Source organism: Vipera berus, assembly GCF_964194415.1.
Source record: "Vipera berus genome assembly, chromosome: 4".
NCBI lineage: Eukaryota > Metazoa > Chordata > Lepidosauria > Squamata > Viperidae > Vipera > Vipera berus.
The window spans coordinates 46,377,146-46,395,954 of NC_138206.1; the positions used below are offsets into that span (position 1 = coordinate 46,377,146).

The window sequence follows — 18,809 nt, forward strand, 5'->3', positions numbered from 1 at the left end:
GATGTTGTGCAACATATCGGAACTTTTTCCCATTGCCGACAATGGGATGGGCGCGGTTTCTCCGTGACGCTCTGGCCCATGGGGCGGCAGTTTGACACCCCTGCTCTATTGGCTTTGGAAAGCCTATTGCAATATTGGCTCTTTTTTATGACTCATGGACTTCAACTCCCAGAAATCCTGAGCCAGCCATGCTGAGGGGAAAGAGAGAGGTTTCCAAGCTGAGCCATGCTGGCTCATGAATTTTAGGAGTTGAAGTCCTTGAGTCATAAAAGAGCCAATGTTGCCTACCCTGCACTAGAGGAGGACATTAAAATTATTTACAAGGTTACTTCTTTAGGAACTAAACTTTTAGAATCTAAAACAGCTAACTCAAAAAAGCCAACAGGAAAGAACCTCACATTTTTCATCTGCTTCTGTCTTTTGGAAGGTAAAATGAGATAACAAAATAATCTATTTCCTATATTAACATCTCTGCAATGAAATCAATAAAGGTAACAGGAAAGAAATGAGAAACATTTTTCTCAATGTAATATGTCCAATTTAGCTGATGCTAGAAAAAAATAGTATCTTTTGTACACTCTTGAAAACTATTTTGAATCTATAACCATCTATTACAACTAAACCACTTTAAATTAAACAATTCTTAAGAATAAAATATTCATAATTTACTTTTATTGTTTGGACTATTGTGTGTTTTGAAAAATAGATTATTTAGAATCTAGTTATGTTGCACTTCAGTCTTTAAATAATTAACCTAGTATATACATAACAATATATGATGTTTTCCATAGTGAGCTTAACTTCAATAACAACAATTATTAAAAAGGCTAAAATAATTTCTGGTGGTATTATCTGTACATTACAATTTTGTTTATTCACAATCTTTCACTTTTCACATTCTGGACAAGCAGTGGTCGTGTATCCTAGCAAAAGATGTTACATATGTGCGTAAATGTAGTCAGTAGCATATGCCTTTTTAAAAATATCAAACATGCAAAGAAACAAAAATAAGTCCAAAATATCTGTATTACATCCAGAAATGCCAACTTTGCAACCAATATTTCTCATCCATAACTATGGCACCCTAAGGATACCTAAAGGTAAAGGTAAAGGTTCCCCCGCACATGCGTGCTAGTCGTTTCTGACTCTAGGGGCCGGTGCTCATCTCCGTTTCAAAGCCGAAGAGCCAGTGCTTGTCCGAGGACGTCTCCGTGGTCATGTGGCTGGGATGACTAGACGCCAAAGGCGCACGGAACGCTGTTACCTTCCCACCGTAGTGGTCCCTATTTTTCTACTTGCACTTTTACATGCTTTCGAACTGCTAGGTTGGCAGAAGCTGGGACAAGTAACAGGCGCTCACTCTGTTACATGGCACTCGGGATTCGACCCACCAAACTGCCGGCCTTCTGATCGACAAGCTCAGTGTCTTAACCCACTGAGCCACCGTGTCCCTTTAAGGATACCTGCATACAGGCAAATGCTTCTCTGGGATCAGTAACACAGCAGGGATTGCTTTTTCCTTCCAGTAACAGATTGCTGGGAAATACCAAACATGGCCTTGAGAATTCCAATGTTTGTTACAAATTTTTCTGTATGTGGTTGGAAAGAGGCTGTTTGGCGCTGGAGACCACTGCCACAAGGAACACAGCTCTGGGTCGGGGTTCAGAGCAGCTCCGGGTGGGGGCTCAGCACGAGTCGTGGTGTGGCAACTACAGGGAGGGGAATCCCCACGGTGGCTGTGGGGAGGGGAATCCCTGCGGCATGTGGCTCCGAGCCGCAGGGGTGGGAGTGCAAAGGACGGGCGGCGACGCCATAGCAAGACACCGGCATCGCTCCCAGTGACAGTTCCTCTGAGTTCCGGCACCTTTTTTTTTTTTTTAGAAAAAAACCACTGGTAATCATACTCTATTTTCTTATCTTTCTGTACTACACAATTTATTTATTACAAAATGAATAGATTGCTGATAAATATTATTAATACTTCTTACAAGAGGATTTCATAATAAGCATGCATGTTTTACTGTTATGCAAATTCCTCTAATAACATAATTCTAATAATAACATTATTGCTGATGCATGCTGGGTAATTTAGAAAGACAAAGAATACCAAAAAGAAGATATTTATGTGCTTCATTATTATAAAAAGTCCTTTGATTATGTCAGTCACGTTAAGCTATGGAATGTACTCGAAAATTGGGAATTCCAGAACATCTCATTGTCCTTCTGTCAGCCTTACCAGGTAGACCAGATAGGAAACACAACAAAAGCTATAACTACTTTATTGTAAAACTACATTTTGGAATATTGCACATCTGGAAGTACAATTCTCCCACTGACTCCTTTATAGTCCTCAAAACTAGAGAAGATCCTTCTGAGTCTCTTGGTCTGCCTGGTATTTACCTGTGCACTATGCTCTCTCTTATCTGACCATTTCCTAAGCAGCATCTCTTTACTCCCATTTCTCAAGGTCTTTACCACTGCACTTCATGAGAAATTTATATACAAGTCAGGAAGCCACAGGATGGACAGAACATGTGAAATAAAGTGCCTCCAGGTTGTAAAGGAATACAACAGGGCTGTATACTGTCATTTTATATATTTAACCTGTATCCTGAATATATTTTAAGAGAAGCTAGACTGGAAGAGGAGTGTGGTTTAAAATAGAATGAAGAAATACCAGTAACTTGCACTAATCACAGAAAGCAGGCTGGTGACATTACCCTGATAGATGAAAATGCAAAGGAACTAGAAGCCTGTAATACTAAAAATCAAAGAGCACAGTTAAAAGGGTACTAAAACTAAGCATCAAAAAGACCAAACTAATGATAACTAGCAGAATAACCAGCCTTAGAATTGGCAATGAAGGTACTGAATGTGTGAATATCTTCTGTCTTTAGGATCAATATTATCAACACTACCACTACAACTTTACCAACAGTAAAGAAACAAGCAGTCAAGAAATGTGCTACATACTAGCCCTTAGTAGGACAATCATGATGAAGGCTTTGGGGAAAGAATGAATTCTGTGATGTCTTAATACCTGCAAAGATCAGAGTCATGATAGTCCTGGCATTTCCTATGGAAGTGAAAGTAGGGTTTTGATGAAGCAGGGTAGGATGAGTATTGATGTTCTAAACTTTGGTGTTGGGAAAAACAATATCCTGAGAATACTATGGACAGCCAAAAGCATTTGGTAAAGACTCATGACCAAACTCAAATTATCTTATTTGAACACATTATGCAATGGTTCTCTATCTAATGCTGGAAAGACAGAAGGCAAGAAAATAAATAGATGAATAGAACAAGGTGGATGGACTCAGTTACAGTAACAATGGATGTAACGTTGGAAGAGCTGCAGGACCAGGTTAGGGACAGATCATCATAGAGAAAATCTATGTGGTCACCATCAGTTGAAAACTATTTGATGGCACATAATCAATAATCCCAATGCATGTGGATACCTCCATGTCATAGGGGAGGGGCTTTTGAGTTCTGTTAAGGTTGAAAGCTATGCTGGATGTATACCACCAGAAAGTATACCAGAATGGTCACCCAAGGTAGATAAGTCTTAACAGAGGAGACACACAAAGAATATTCACAAACCCATTAAACATGATGAGACAACAGAAAAAGAAACCCATACTGGACTGGTCATCATCCATCTTAAAAGGGATTGCAGCAGTTGCTATCCCTGGGCAGTTGTTGAAAAGCGAGTTAAGGGTTGGAGAAAGACTTGGTGGCCTACTCCACATAAAATTCAACAAGAAAATTCTACGGAAAGGATCTCAAACATATCAGATAGGATGTCCAATGATAGGACAACAGGAAACCTAATTGCTGATGCAGCTACTGGCATAAGCAAATGTCTGTGTTGTACAGAGATAGATCAGATAGCCACATGGAATGTCAACGGGAACGAGACAGGTTAAATTATTTTTATTTATTTTAATTCCATTTATATCCCGCCCTTCTCCGAAGACTCAGGGCGGCTTACAAGCTTAGCAGTAGCCTTCATTCTATGTATATGCCTGCTTATTAGGGCTTTCACACACCCCCAAGCGGCATTAGATGTTGTCAAACAAGAGCTGCTTAATAAGAGCTCCTTGATGTCAATGAGCTACACTGGTTGGACAATGGCTTTTTTCAGTCTGAGGATTTCACTGTCTATTAAACAGGACATGAAACCACGAAGATAAATGGAGTGGTATTTACTGTAAGCAAGAAACTTGCTAGAGCAATAGAATGCTTCTCAACTATCAGCAACTCAATTATGACCATCAGAATTTGTGCCAAACCCTTCAACCTCACAGTTATCCAAGTCTACGCTGCTGCAACAGAGCTTGAAATAGAGAGCTTTTATGCAATGGTCCAAGAAACTCTGAAATCAGTGTCCAAAAAAGACATTGTTTACATTCTGGGTGACTTTAATGCAAAAGTGATGGCAATGCAGATAGTCCTGGTCATTAGGTGAAGCAACTTCCTACTGGCTTCCCACAATTGAGTTAGTGGGGAAAATATCAGGATGTTGAAAGCCCTAGTGCTGTTGGATAGAGGAGGGAGGCAGGAGATGCATGGGAAAGTTGAGGAGGGAATACAAGAGCCTCAGAACTGCTTGGATTTTCAGTCCTAGAGTCAAGAGATTTCTGTAAACCATTCCACTCTGGGACTACAAATCCTCTTGGCTGAAAATCCTACTTAGATTTTGGCATGGAGAGACTTGCCTCTCTGCTCTGAAGTTGAACTTTCTTTATTACTTAAAACCCTGCTTTGCAAGAACATGACCATGAGGGCATTGCAACAACTGCAATGTTAGTCAAGGGTTGTAAGTCCCTTGGTTCAGCACCACTGCAACTTCTAAGGACCACTGAACAAATGGTTATAAATCTACAGGAATATACTTGCAGTCTGATAGGAATATAGTGGAAAGTTATGAAAGCATTTAACAATTTGTCATAGAATAATTTGGGAGAAAATTCACCTCTGTGGTCTCTAAGATAATTATAATAGGTGATGATGGTTGTCTAATAACTATGTAGTTTCTAAGAAATAATTAAAGCCAGAATAAACTTTAAAATGTTGAAGGCTGAAAATGTCTAGAAATGATAACACAATGATATTATTTTTCCTCCTTCCTGAAACAGCAATCTGTAAATGCAAGTCTCAACCCCCCAATATTACTTTATTGATTTTACTTATTTAAAAAAAAACTATGGTCATCCATCTTAGTCCACAACTCTGAGCGCTCATAACAACTTATGAAAGAGTGCCAATACTGCCTGGTGGAATTGCACTATAAAAATTATATATCCTGAAAAGAGAGGAACATATGAGTTAAAGATTTATATTTCATATACTCCTGAAGCAAAATGGCTTCACATAAACTTGACAAGTAGGTGGCAAATACTTGAGAAATGCAGAAACTGCAATTTATCTTCTGTATTATTTTTTTCCTGAAATATATGACTTGATCAAATGGTTCCAATATTTCCAAAAATAACAGTCATTTCTCTTTCATACCTCTATATATTCCACAGTGAATGCTTCGTATATGTATGTGTGAAGACGAGAAGAGTGGCAGAAAATATTGCTATGTTGCAAACTGATGGCCTCAACAGAAATTATTATATTTCATGAGAAAGGAAAATAAAATAAAATAAATCTTTCTAGAAAATGAACCAGGACATAAAAGCTGAAAGGGGAGGGGGAGTAGGTCAAATTTTGTGTGCTTTGCACTCAGAGCTATTATCCTTAAGATATTTCTGGTTGAGCAAACCAGAAATCACAGTTTTGTTGTAAGTGAAGCACTCAGTTGTACAAATCACATCATTTTTCACTTTACTTCATTCAATATTTTCAAAGCAGCCCTGACTGCTACAGATTTAAAACATAGCTTTTTACTTAGCAGTATTGTTTTCATCTGTTTGCAAAGCATATGTCCAATGCAAATCATTGAGACTGCACAGCACCTGTTTGGATTTTAGACAACCAAAAAACAGGATGAATTTTTAAATATAAAACAGCAAAATTGTGATTTCAAGCAATATAATATATAATTTGAAAAACTGCAAATCAAAATAACTACATATATTTCACTGGGGTTCTTCATTTGAGTATGAATGTACATTAAAACATTTAAAGTTAAGTTATATAGAATAGTACTCTCACATTTCTACTGTTGTTATTTATCTTGGGTATTATAACTGTCTTTTCATTCCACATTTGTAGCTGGATCCATTTTATTTGTTAAAAAATATTTATGAATGTTACAATATTATATGATATAATCAAATGCAAATTTAGTATTAATATACTTGAATATGTAGAGAGCATAATTAAACACAAACATTGAGCTGAAGACATGGAAAAAGTGATTTCCCTGAGGAATGCTCTGATATATGAAGCCTACACACACACACACACACACACAGGCACACAAACACACACACATATATATATACACAGAGAGAGAGAGAGACAGACAGAGAGAGAGAGAGAGATGCAGATCTTAATTTCTTATTTTTTAAACATCAATGTAATTTTGAGCCATGCTGCAACAAGCTGCCATTAACCTAGAACATATTACATTCAAATGTGAGATATTTGAACATCTGAGATGAAATAGCTGGAATCCATTTGTCATAAAATTTTGTTAAAAAAAGACAACTCATCAGCCATTAGAAAGCTAGAACAGGTCTGTCTTTGTATTGTGCTCACAACCCCAGTGGAGCTCCCTGGTAACAAACTATTAATAGGCAGAACCCTAACTTAAACATGAAGCCCAGCAGGAAGTCTTCCCTAAATACAGTAACAATTCAGACAGAAGCTCTTCTTGCTCTGATATGTGTTAGATTATGGTTTTTTTTTCATTCTGTCTACTTAATTAGAAATCTGCATAATAGGATTTTTTTCCTATTATTTTCCCCTTAAGATACATACCCTTCCCTTTCATAGTACCCCCAAACTCATATTAAGCGTCAGTGGATCAGTCTGCTAAATACATAACCCATCCTGCCCTTCCTTTAGCCAACAGTGATTTTGCTCATCTTTTCTATGTTTTGTCATGAAAATATATATTGATTCAATGGGAATTATGTGCAATTGCAAATTTTATGAAGACAAACCCTTCCACAGCCACTCCTAGGTCTTCTTAGTAAAATGGGGATTTCTCCTCTATTAACTGTTTAGGGAAGATTTTTTTTAAAAATAGCTACCTTGGAACTATCTTGATTTTAATTTAAAAAAATGTTTTATGAATTTTTTTAGAAATAGCAATCAATGATAATTGGGAATTTTGGATAAATTTGGCCCTCATCTTCATTTTCTCTACTTTTTATGTTCCAAATTTCATGGAGGTAAAACATATTTTTTAATAAACTATGGAAGTCTGGTTTACAGGTAAGCTGAAATGGGTAGAATAAAAACAGCATCAGACTATGTTGTAATTGTGATTTCTAAAAATGTAGGATTTACAAATATTTTCATTGTGTTCGTATTTTCATGTTTCATCATGATTTTCATATTTTCATATTAAGATATTAAATAAAATAATTTTGTAAGCTATTTAGAATCTCTCTGTGTATACACACACACACATGCTGTACACACTCATTGCAAGATACTTTTCTTTTTCATGTCAAACTATGCAAGTGATGCAACTGCATGTGGACTGTTTTACTTAAAAGGGCAAGTGTCAAAATTCTTGTCATAAACTTGTCTTATACTTTTCCATTACAGAAGGAAACTACATTCACACTTATCGCCTAAGGAAATGTCAGAAGTGTGTTTGCAAATATAATTGCTTTGCCTACATGTTACTAATCCTATCCTTAGGAAATAGATCAGGTTGTTTGACTGAAGATTAGATCTCTTCAACAGGCTTCTGAGATTTCACAGTTCAATACAAGAGGGCATACAGATCTATGTCTAATCCCTTTTTGCATTAGTCAGTTAGAAAAAATGAAATTTATGAAGTTTAGATATTTTGGGTACTGTATATTTGGTAGAAAGTGTCAATAAATAAAATCCATGTCCTTAAATACAGAAGCTACTTCCTTAAAACTCATATATTAATTGATGAAATATAAAGATTTTGATTCTCTCCTTGTTTCATGTTTTCCATGTTTCTCTAAATGTTTAAATGTCTTTTCAGTTCATATATCATTTTCATAATTAATTATTTCCCTTTATTACCATGTTTCTAATAAACATTTGGATGCAAACAACAACATTCAGCTTAGAAATATAAATACTGATGGTAGAAAAAGACATAGTAGCCCACTGAGTCTGCCCTTTGTGTTTTTTTGTTATTTTCTTTTTAATTTATTTATTGATTTTGTGATTTTTTTTATTTTTTATTTGTAGGATGCTGTTTATCCCAAGCATATTTATCCATTATTGATGATTACCCGCTGCCTCTGATGGAAGTTGGTTCCAAGCTTCCACTACTCTTTCTGTGTAGTAATACTTTCTAATATTAATTTTGAATTTCTCCTGTCAGTTTGAGGTTACACCCGTGTACTCATAATTTTTGCTTAATATAAAAAATATTGTCTTCTAGAAATTTATTCACACCCTTCATATATTCAAAGGTTTCAATAATATTCCCACTTTCCCTTCTGTTCCCACCAAGCTGTACAAACTCAGTTCCTTCAATCTGTCCTAATATGTTTTGTTCCTCAGATCTTGCACCATTTTTGTTGCCTGTCTCTGAACTCACTCAGTCTTATCAATATCTTTTTTTAAAATGGAGTCTCCAGAATTGGACACAATATTCTAAATAGGGTCTGACTAAAGCCCAATGTAGGTTTAGAACCTCCTTTTTCCTGATGCATCCCAGAATTGTGTTTGTCTTCACAGCTGCTTGGCCACACTGTTTACCCACACTGGTACGAGCACACCTAAATCCTTTTCTTCTGTTGTTCTAACACTACACCTCAAATATGTACCCAGGGGATTCTTTTTCACCTAAGTGCTCATTCATTCCTTCATTCATTCCTTCAGCTTCTTTATTCTTCCTCACTCTCATCCACCTGCCATTATTATTGGCAGTCTTTTCCAGTCCGTGTCTTTCTGCTATTCCCTTGTTCTCTTATTCTCCTCTCTCCTTTATACTCTTTCATCTAAGGGAACATGGCGACACCGTATTACCCTATACATTTCCTTTCTTTCCATTCAGTGAGGATGGACCCGTCAGTTTAAAATCTGATATGATGGGCTTTGAACAAATGTCAGGGTTGTTGGGGTTTTTGGCTATCTCAAAAACATGGAGAACTCAGTTGATTTTCAGTTTTGATTTATGATTTGTCCCTTTTTTGATAAGAGTACTAAGTGCTTTTTTTATCTAGTTGTCTAGTTTATATATTGGATTAATGTTTATTAGGTTATACTGTAGGTCTGACTAATATTTCTTCTGCTTTTAGGTCTATTTTAATCTGTCCATCTGTAGAGTATCTATGATTTGTTCACTGCTGGCCAGAAGGGTTGTGATTGTTTCATCATTTTGTATTCCTTTGTGTGTGCATTACAGCTTTCTGTTCTTTTAAATAAGTTAGGTAGACTTGCTTTTCAATTTGTAGTGGTACAATTGTCAGATGCATTTCTTCTTTGTCTTCAGTTATTTCAGCGCCATCTAAATTGGTGAACAATTCTAAAATGTTTGCAGAATAGATAGGGTGGACATGCTCCTACACTCTTCCCCTTAATATTTTCATCTGATGGCAGCTAGAAAGTCTGCCTTTTCCATGGCAGCTCCTCATCTATAAAATATCTTGAGGTTTGGCAGGCCTCCACCCTTTAAGCCTTCCATAAGGCTTTGAAGACTTCGCTTTCCTTCTAAGTGTTGGGAGAAGGCTAGATAATCACATTATAAACCTGGTTCGGCACCAGGTTTTTGTTGGTTTAATGTTTTAATTGGTTGAGTTTTATAATTTAATATGATTTTATCTATATTTTAATTTTTGATTGGAAGCTACCCAGAGTTGGTTGACAAATAGTTGCCTAGGTAGACAAACAGACAGACACGCAGACATAAATAATAAATATTTGTAAGTTTTCATTCTTAACAAGAACAGTTTAGGTTGTATATAGCGGAGGTCCCCAACATTTTGGGCAGCAGGGACCGGTTTCGTGGAGAGAGGTTTTTCCGCTGACTGGAGGGGGCGTGGTTTTGTGTGCTGCCTACATCCCACAGATGGGGTTTTGCTTGTTTGTGCAGACCACTTGCTGGCATGCTGCAGCCCAGTACTGGTCCATGGACCGGGGGTTGGGGACCCCTGGTATATAGGATAATTCACCCAGTATTTTCTTTTACCTAAATAGTAAAGATATAACTTCTTTTATTTGGCCTATGTAAAATAGATCTGAGTATAAATCTCTAAGAGTCCCCAGACCATGTTCTTTTCTGTTGTTTTAAATTTGTATTTAATCTCTGTGTGGTCTACACGTATTCTCTTCCAAATTAGTGTTGAAAACTGTTCCCCACTAAAATGCTGATTGGAACTATCACTTCCCAGTTAAAAAGAAAGAAAGAAAACTTAACAGTTTTTTCTTTTTCTTGGCCTCCTCAGGTTCTGTACATTATTCTTATCAGAGAAAATTTGCTAGTAAACATAAGATCAAGTATAAACAGCAGCTCTCATCAAGTCTAAGCAGAGGGCAGAAACGTTTGTGGCTCCTTTTCCAAACAGCCAATTAGGCAGTAATCAGCAGGGTTTTATCAAACCAGACCTGATGCTTTTATTGACTACATCACCATTTCATGCACAGCCTATTGTTCAGTCGATAGTTGTCATTGGAGGGCAGCCACTTACTCACTGCTCCTGCTGTCACTATTTCTTATCTAATTACAGATCGGCTCCAGGTGAAGAAACTCCATCTCATTAACACAGTCTACTTCAACTGCAAGGCTCACTCAGAAAAAAACCCTATCCTCATTATGTTTTGCAACTGCCAAAGACAGCTCTTCTTATTCTTTCTCTGGCCTTTTCAGGCTTATATTTTTGCTCCATATCTACTGCAGTTTATACTATTAGCAGACAAATCACAGAGAGATACAGTAAATCTTAAAAATATAGAAAGCTTGTTGCATCCTCAACATTCATCATACAGGATTGTCCACAGAATATAGGAAAAAAGTCATGAAACAGGCACTAAAGAGAACAGCAATGTATCTGACTGGCCATTCATAGCAGTTTAAATTTAGCACTACTGCTCCAAACAAAATAAATATTCTCTGAAGTGATAATATAAAAAGTAGTCAAAGTTTGAACTCATTATAGACTCCTCTGATTTTCAGCTACTGTACATACCCTGAGAAGTCTTTGAAGCTGAACTTTTACTTTCATACTAGTCTTTTATGTGTAGACCTGCTACCAACTATTTTACTAATGAATCTAAAATTCCTTTGGGGATATATTATGGATGTTCTTGGGCTATACTTTCCATCACTGTGTGATGCAGATCTTTCCAGGTAATATGGCAAATTACCAGTTAGCTAAACATTGTTCGTGCCAACATCATAGGCAAAAGGAGCTGTCATGAATCAATCTGACTTATGTTGATTACTCTGGCAGAAATTGTTGCTCTTGCAAAGAAGAAACACAAGAAGTGTATTGCTCTGGCCAGAGCTGAAATGACAGAGTTAACTCAAGAAATACTACTATCTAAAAACAGATCATTGGGAAATCAGCTGGCTTCCATCTGGCTTAGAGCAAAAAGTGTATGAAATGTGTAAGAGTAAAATCAAATCCATGTTGACAATCAGAAAAAGGATCCTCAGAATTCTTCTGGAGGTGAGTGGGGGAAACCACATAGCTGGAAATTACTCAACTGTTTTTTTAAAAACAATGGAATAGAGAAGGGGCAGGAAAAGTATAATATTTATAATTTATAATAAATCCATACATTTATACCAGAAGAATCAATTTTGTTTTTGGAAGTAGTGATGACAAAAAAATCTGGTCAGTTCAGAAATTGGAATCTTTATTATATGTTCTACCTCTTAATATCTGTTCTATCTTTATTAAAGGGCTTTTCTCTTTATTAATAATCTGTTTTCTCTTCATCAATTTCTATAGATTTAAGTCCCATCCCCTCAATCCTGGACATGTTATCTTTTTATCTCAGAATCCTTCTCTATGTATTCAATATGAAACTATATCAAAAGAAGCAAAAATAACACAATGTGGAAAACATTTTGAAGTATGCTATATAAAAGTGAATGTCTTCAGTTACCAAATAATGCAATTAGAATATATGTACCTGTGATCACATCTCTCCCAAAGTACGTGCAAATACTTTTAATACAAATGTCACAAAATTTTTACATCTTCTGAAGCATTCATATTTACTAGGAAAGTTATAGTAGCTACTATATTTAAAATTGTGTCAGATCACTGATCCAAATTTTCCCTAAATGTTCAGCCTTCCTAGCATTGCCACCTAAGTTCTTATTAAGTGGAAATGAATGCATTAAATAATTTATATACTATTGATCTATGTATCTCTGTGCATTGACAATGCATTGACAATGCTTGTCAGCTACATCCTAATTTTAAGATACTTAGACGAGCATAATTGATATAATCTAAGTGAGCTTTTTTCATTCTTTCCAAACATGACACATTTCTTTTCAGCACATTATGATATAGAATAGGTTTAGATGCTTCTGTTTTTCTGTCAATACTATTCAATCGAACAGACTTTTACTGATACAATTCTTATACTAGAGAATGTAACTTTATCCTAGTATAGTGTTTTTTCCTCTAAATCTTATACTTGTCTAATCATAAATAAGAGAGTTGAGTTAAAAAAAAATTTTTCTATCTATATATACATTAATTAATGTCATTACACTTTATTCTTCATTTAGCAGCTGAGCTTTAAATACAGTGGTAGTAAATAACAGAAGGAACAGGGAAATAATCTCTCTTTAAAGATCATCAAACTGTCATGAATGGAAAGTAAAAGTGGACTTGGGTCCCTGAAATTTTGGTGACACTGGAAAATGCAACACTGGAAAAGGGTAAAGAAAAAAAGACTATGTGGAAAGAAACATACAAATGAATAAAGGTAAAGGTAAAGGTTCCCCCGCACATGCGTGCTAGTTGTTTCCGACTCTAGGGGCCAGTGCTCATCTCTGTTTCAAAGCCAAAGAGCCAGTGTTTGTCCGAGGACATATGCGTGGTCATGTGGCTGGCATGACTAGACGCCAAAGGCGCACGGAACGCTGTTACCTTCCCACAGTAGTGGTCCCTATTTTTCTACTTGCATTTTTACGTGCTTTCGAACTGCTAGGTTGGCAGAAGCTGGGACGAGTAACAGGCACTCACTTTGTTACGCGGCACTCAGGATTCGACCCGCCAAACTGCCGACCACCTGATCGACAAACTCAGCGTCCTAACCCACTGAGCCACCGCATCCCTTTTACAAATGAATAGGGTGGCACAAAAATGACAGCAGGCAAATACTATGGATTATGACCAGAGGGCTCTAAACAAAGGCATCAATGGTTTAAACAAGGCATGGTCCTATAAGATGCTTTGTGCTTTTTTTCTTTTTCTTTTTCTCCATGTGAAACCAGTCCCATACAGCTCAGGAGGCACGCCAACCGTATCAACAGTGGGAGCAACAAGAAAACAACGAAAGTCAGCTGGGGCAGTGGAACACGAGATAGTGGGGGTCTTGGGGTGCAGGGTAGAGACTGGGCTGGGATGGCTGCAGTTTATGGGACCATTGGCAAGAAGCCCCAGAGCCATGCAAGAGTGGTACAAGGTGGCTGAAATGGTAGAGATGGGGGGACGTTAGAAGCAATCGCTTAAGTTACTAAGGCTTGGGACTGAGAGGGATCAATCCTTAATGGCTTGGCATGGGGTGGGCCTGAAGCTAATGACCAGTAAAATTTGCTTAACAATAGCAATGGGGATTGCTGGAATTGTTGTTGCTAGGTAATGCAGTCATGTTACATTTTGCTTTATTTGTGTGGCCACATAACTTAGCTACCAAAATTCCAATTCCAATAGTGGTCGTAATCACTTATAAAAAGTCCTCGTAGAGTTTTATAAAGGTTGTGCTTCACAACCATAAAAAGCAGCCACTTCAGTGGTGGGATTCAAATATGTGAACAACCGGTTCTCTGTGTAGATGCTGCTTCCGGAAGTCCATTGTGGGCCTGGACAATAAAAAATTAGTTACCGGTTCTGCCAAAGTGGTGCAAACTGGCTGAATCCCACCACTGAGTCACTTGCATGAACTTGACTGTGAAGCTGGCATCAAAAGAGGTATTTGAATTTACTGATCTCTATTTTGTATTTTAGGAATCAACAATTATAAGATAAATGAATATTACAATACCTACAAAATAACAAACTTATAAACCTTGCTGAGATTTCACTGAACTAGAATAATATTTGGCTTAAAGGAAACTTGTAGGAATTTGTTTAAGATTAATTTTAGATCTAACTGGACCTTGTTATTCCTCTTAAGTGTTTTAGGACTTTATGAACATTTGGCAAATTCAGAACTAGAAGAATGTTTGCTTTGATCAATATGAAACTAAAAAATCTAGTTTCCTTCCCCAAGATTATCTATACCCTGTTTAAGTCTTCCTTTAAAGAAAACTGTTGAAAACAAATGAGGGAAGGCTAGTTTATTGTTTTCCATTGATGTTTCATAAAGAGAATATTTATGAGCTTCAGACTGAACAATCTGAATTGATAGCAATTCTGTATAGACCAGAGGCCCCCAACCTTTTGGGGACCAAGGACCGGTTCCGTAGAGAGAGGTTTTTCCACAGACCAGAGGGGGTTTGGTTTCCTGTATTGCCTGCATCCCACAGATGGGGCTTTGCTTGTTTGCACAGATCAGTTTCTGGCATGCCACGGACCAGTGCCGGTCCACGGACCAGAGGTTGGGCACCTCTGGTATAGACAAAGTTCCAGGTTGTAGGGTGTTGGCTACTTCAGCTATATATGTCTTAGAAAATGCCAGCAACCAGTTCACACAAACAAGCAAAGCCCCATCTGCGGGATGCAGGCAGCACACAAAATCATGCACTATCCGGTCCACAGAAAAACCTCTCTCTACAGAACCAGTTCCTGGTGCCCAAAAGGTTGGGGACCTCTGTTTTAGAACATTATTTTGTTCTGTCTTAATATTAAGCATGTTGATATTCCCTACTTTCCAGAAATTCTAACTGAACAATGCAATGTCCATTGGATGGAAATTTAAATAGGATGAAAAATAACAGTCATTAAAAAAGAAAGCAATAAAAGTTCATTTTGATGAAATACTGAGAAATAGACTAAGTGCAAAATATTTTGATATGTAAAATGGATGCATTTAAGATTGTCCTGGATTCTAACAGTGTTTGCAGAAATTCAAAATCTTTGCAGAGCAGATTCCAAACTTTCCTATTTTTAGGAAAGTCCCTATTTTTGGAACTAAAAAGCAAAAATAAGCTGTAAGTAGTAAAACAACCTCTCTATATTTCATTTTAAAAGCCATGAATGTTACATATTTTATTTTTAAGATAATGAGTGATATAGCTTACTGTGATCAACAATAGTTCTGCTTGGAATTTGTATTAGAATGAATAATGCAAAATCACACTGTAGATTCTGTTTAAGTGCCTTTGTATCACAAAATTATTCTAGCTCTTCTATTTATTCTTGCAAGTTGTGAGATAACAACCCTTTTACAGCTAAACACTTAATACTCACTGACATCTTTTTCAGAAGGCCAAACAAGTAATTCTGAGATAGAGGTGAAAGAGAGAAGTAGAACAACAACAACAAAAAAACCTTGTTCAAGGAAAGCAACCCTTTTGCAAGTCATATTCAGGAAACTGTCCTTGCTATTGGGCTAACCTTTCAGATTATAGATGGATATAGACACTGGGCACACTAAATACATTTTATCAACCTCAGAATGATGGAAGGGTGAGTCAACCTTGAGCCCCATCAAGGTCAAACTCTAGGCTGTGGGCAGAGTTTGCCTGCATTCTAACCACTTGCACCACCAGGGCTCACATACTTTTATAACATCTACTTAATAATATTAATAGGTTTATGCTATATTATACTATACATTATACTATAGTTAATATCTGTGCCCATACCTATAAATAATCCCTAAACAGCCCCATGAATAAGTCTGCTCTCTTTTGTTACCTGAGCTTACAACACAATCTTTGGTCACTATTTAGTAACCTTAAAGTTGAAAGCTTCTGTTGATGTTAGCTGCTGTTCTGAATTGCTGCTGGAGAATTGGCTTTGCAGCAAAGTGTCTGCTCCATGGACTATGAAATAAAGAATAATGGATGCTGTTTATATGTTTCAATTTCAATTTATTTCAGACCAAATTGGGATTTTTTGATTAAAAAAAGTGGAAAGGTACTAATATTTTTCACCAGGTCTGTATAGGAGTGTTACTTGGAACATAAAGTGGTGTAGTGGTAAATGGTGAGACTGTTCCAACCATATCACAATTGCACTGATTTCTCATGCAAGCAGGATTCTATTAAAGATCATTCAACAGGGGCTACAGAACGTCATCAATCAAGAGTTACCTAATGTGCAAGCTGGCTTTAGAAAATGGTGTGGCACTCAACACATTGCATCAGATTGCCAATAGTAGATGGATTATGGAAAAGGCACATGAATATCAAAAGCATCTATATATGTGTTTTATCAATTATGGAAAAGCTTTTGACTGTGTAGAACACAATAAGCTATGGATGGCATTGCATGATCTTGGTGTCCCAACCCACCTGATCAGACTTAACAGATCATTGTACACCTGATCAGGAGGCATCAGTGAGAACATTCTATGGTGACTCATTCAGTATCAGTTAGGGAGTTAGACAGAGATGTATTTTACCACCATTTTTGTTCAATCTGTATACTGAAGTGATTGTGTGGAAATTAGACATGGAACTGTCTGATTTAGGAATGAAGATTGGAGGACGAACCGTAAATAATTTGAGGTATAATGATTTGGCTATTGGCTGAAAATAAGGAAGACCTGGATTACATTAAGACATGGAATGAAGTTAAAAATATGTTAACGTGGGACAAATTAAAATTGTCACTGTTGGGGAGAATTTCTGCAGTAAAGATGAATATCTTGATAAGAATGATGTTTTTGTTTAATTCTTGTACCTTTTTTGGCAATTGATATATAATTTAAACTGTGGCGAGAAGATCTATTTTAGTTTGTATGGCAAGGGGGAACTACATAGTTAGGTGTTACAAGAGACAAAGATAAGAGGATTGGGTTTACCTAATTTGAAATTGTACGTATTTTGCAGCTTACTATTTAGTTTGGATGAAAAGAGCGGGAGCTGCTGAAAAACAGCGGACTTCTAAAATTAGAGGATCTGAGATCCAGGTGGCATGATAAAATCATAGTTAGTATGGATTTCAAAAGCAATATATTAGATGTGCCATACTAAGAATATGAAAGGGATACAAATCCAGGCTGTGCCATCTTGGCTTTGGCCTCCCTCTCAGCACCCAGAGCGTAAGAGTTCATGAGGAACTCAACACTTGATCCTCACTCTAGGTAATGGGTAAATGACATTCATTCAAATGCACTTGCCATTTTTCGGCTCTAAGCCTAAAAGCAAGTTTATAGGGCCCCAAACCTCTCCCAAACAGCGTCCCCAGAATCCTTCAGCTCTTGTGGTGGACTCAGTCCAATTGGGTCACCATCAAAGTAGTTTCTGATCAACCAGTGACCAGGACCCAGTCACAGCTCTTGAGTAAGGTCTAGGCCAGGTCCCTTACTGAATGAGTCCCCAACCCCCCTGGGTCTGTGGACTGATAATGGGCCGTGGCATGCCAACAACCGGTCCACAGAAACAAGCAAAGCCCCATCCGTGGGATGCAGGCAGCACACAAAACCACATACCTCCAGTCCACAGAAAAACCTTTCTCCATAGAACCGGTCCTTGATACCAAAAAGGTCGGGGACCTCTGTTTTAAGGAAACTTTAGTTTGTCCTCTCCTTAAAAAAAAATCACTTTACCTCACTTGCCTGGACAACCAATATAGGAAGTGTAAAATGGAATTTGTAGCTATTTAGTAATATAATATAGGCCTGTCCTACTATTAATAACTTTGATTTAAGTGGGGTGCCCCAGGGCTCTGTTCTGGGCCCAGTGTTCTTCAACATCATCAACAATTTGGATGAAGGGATAGATGGGGAACTTATCAAATTTGCAGACGACACCAAGCTGGCAGGAATAGTCAACACTCCAGAAGACAGGCTTAAGATACAGGAGGATCTGGACACACTTGAACACTGGGCACTATCTAACAAAATGAAATTCAATGATGAAAAAAGTAAGCTTCTACATTTAGGCAAGAAAAACCAAATGTACAGGTATAGAATAGGGGGTACCTTGCTCAATAGTAGTAACTGTGAGAGGGATCTCGGAGTCCTGGTGGACAATCACTTAAATATGAGCCAGCAGTGTGCTGCAGCTGCCAAAAAAGCCAACATAGTGCTAGGCTGCATTAACAGAGGGATAGAATCAAGATCACGAGAAGTATTAATACCACTTTACAATGCCTTGGTAAGGCCACACTTGGAATACTGCATCCAGTTTTGGTCAACACGATGTAAAAAAGATGTTGAAATTCTAGAAAGAGTACAGAGAAGAGCAACAAAGATGATTAGGGGACTGGAGGCTAAAACATATAAGGAACGGCTGCTGGAATTGGGTATGTCTAGTTTAATGAAGAGAAGGACGAGGGGTGACATGATAGCAGTGTTCCAATATCTCAGGGGCTGCCACGAAGAGGGAGTCA

The 18,809-nt window shown here is 37.3% G+C and overlaps 1 protein-coding gene across 1 annotated transcript in view; it reads right to left on the reverse strand.

Annotated features, from left to right (window-relative positions):
* The window catches only part of ROBO2 (roundabout guidance receptor 2), a gene marked incomplete at both ends in the record, with an annotated part of 410,756 nt that overhangs the window by 302,003 nt on the left and 89,944 nt on the right, over positions 1 to 18,809 (reverse strand). The gene's annotated exons all lie outside the window — the stretch shown is intronic.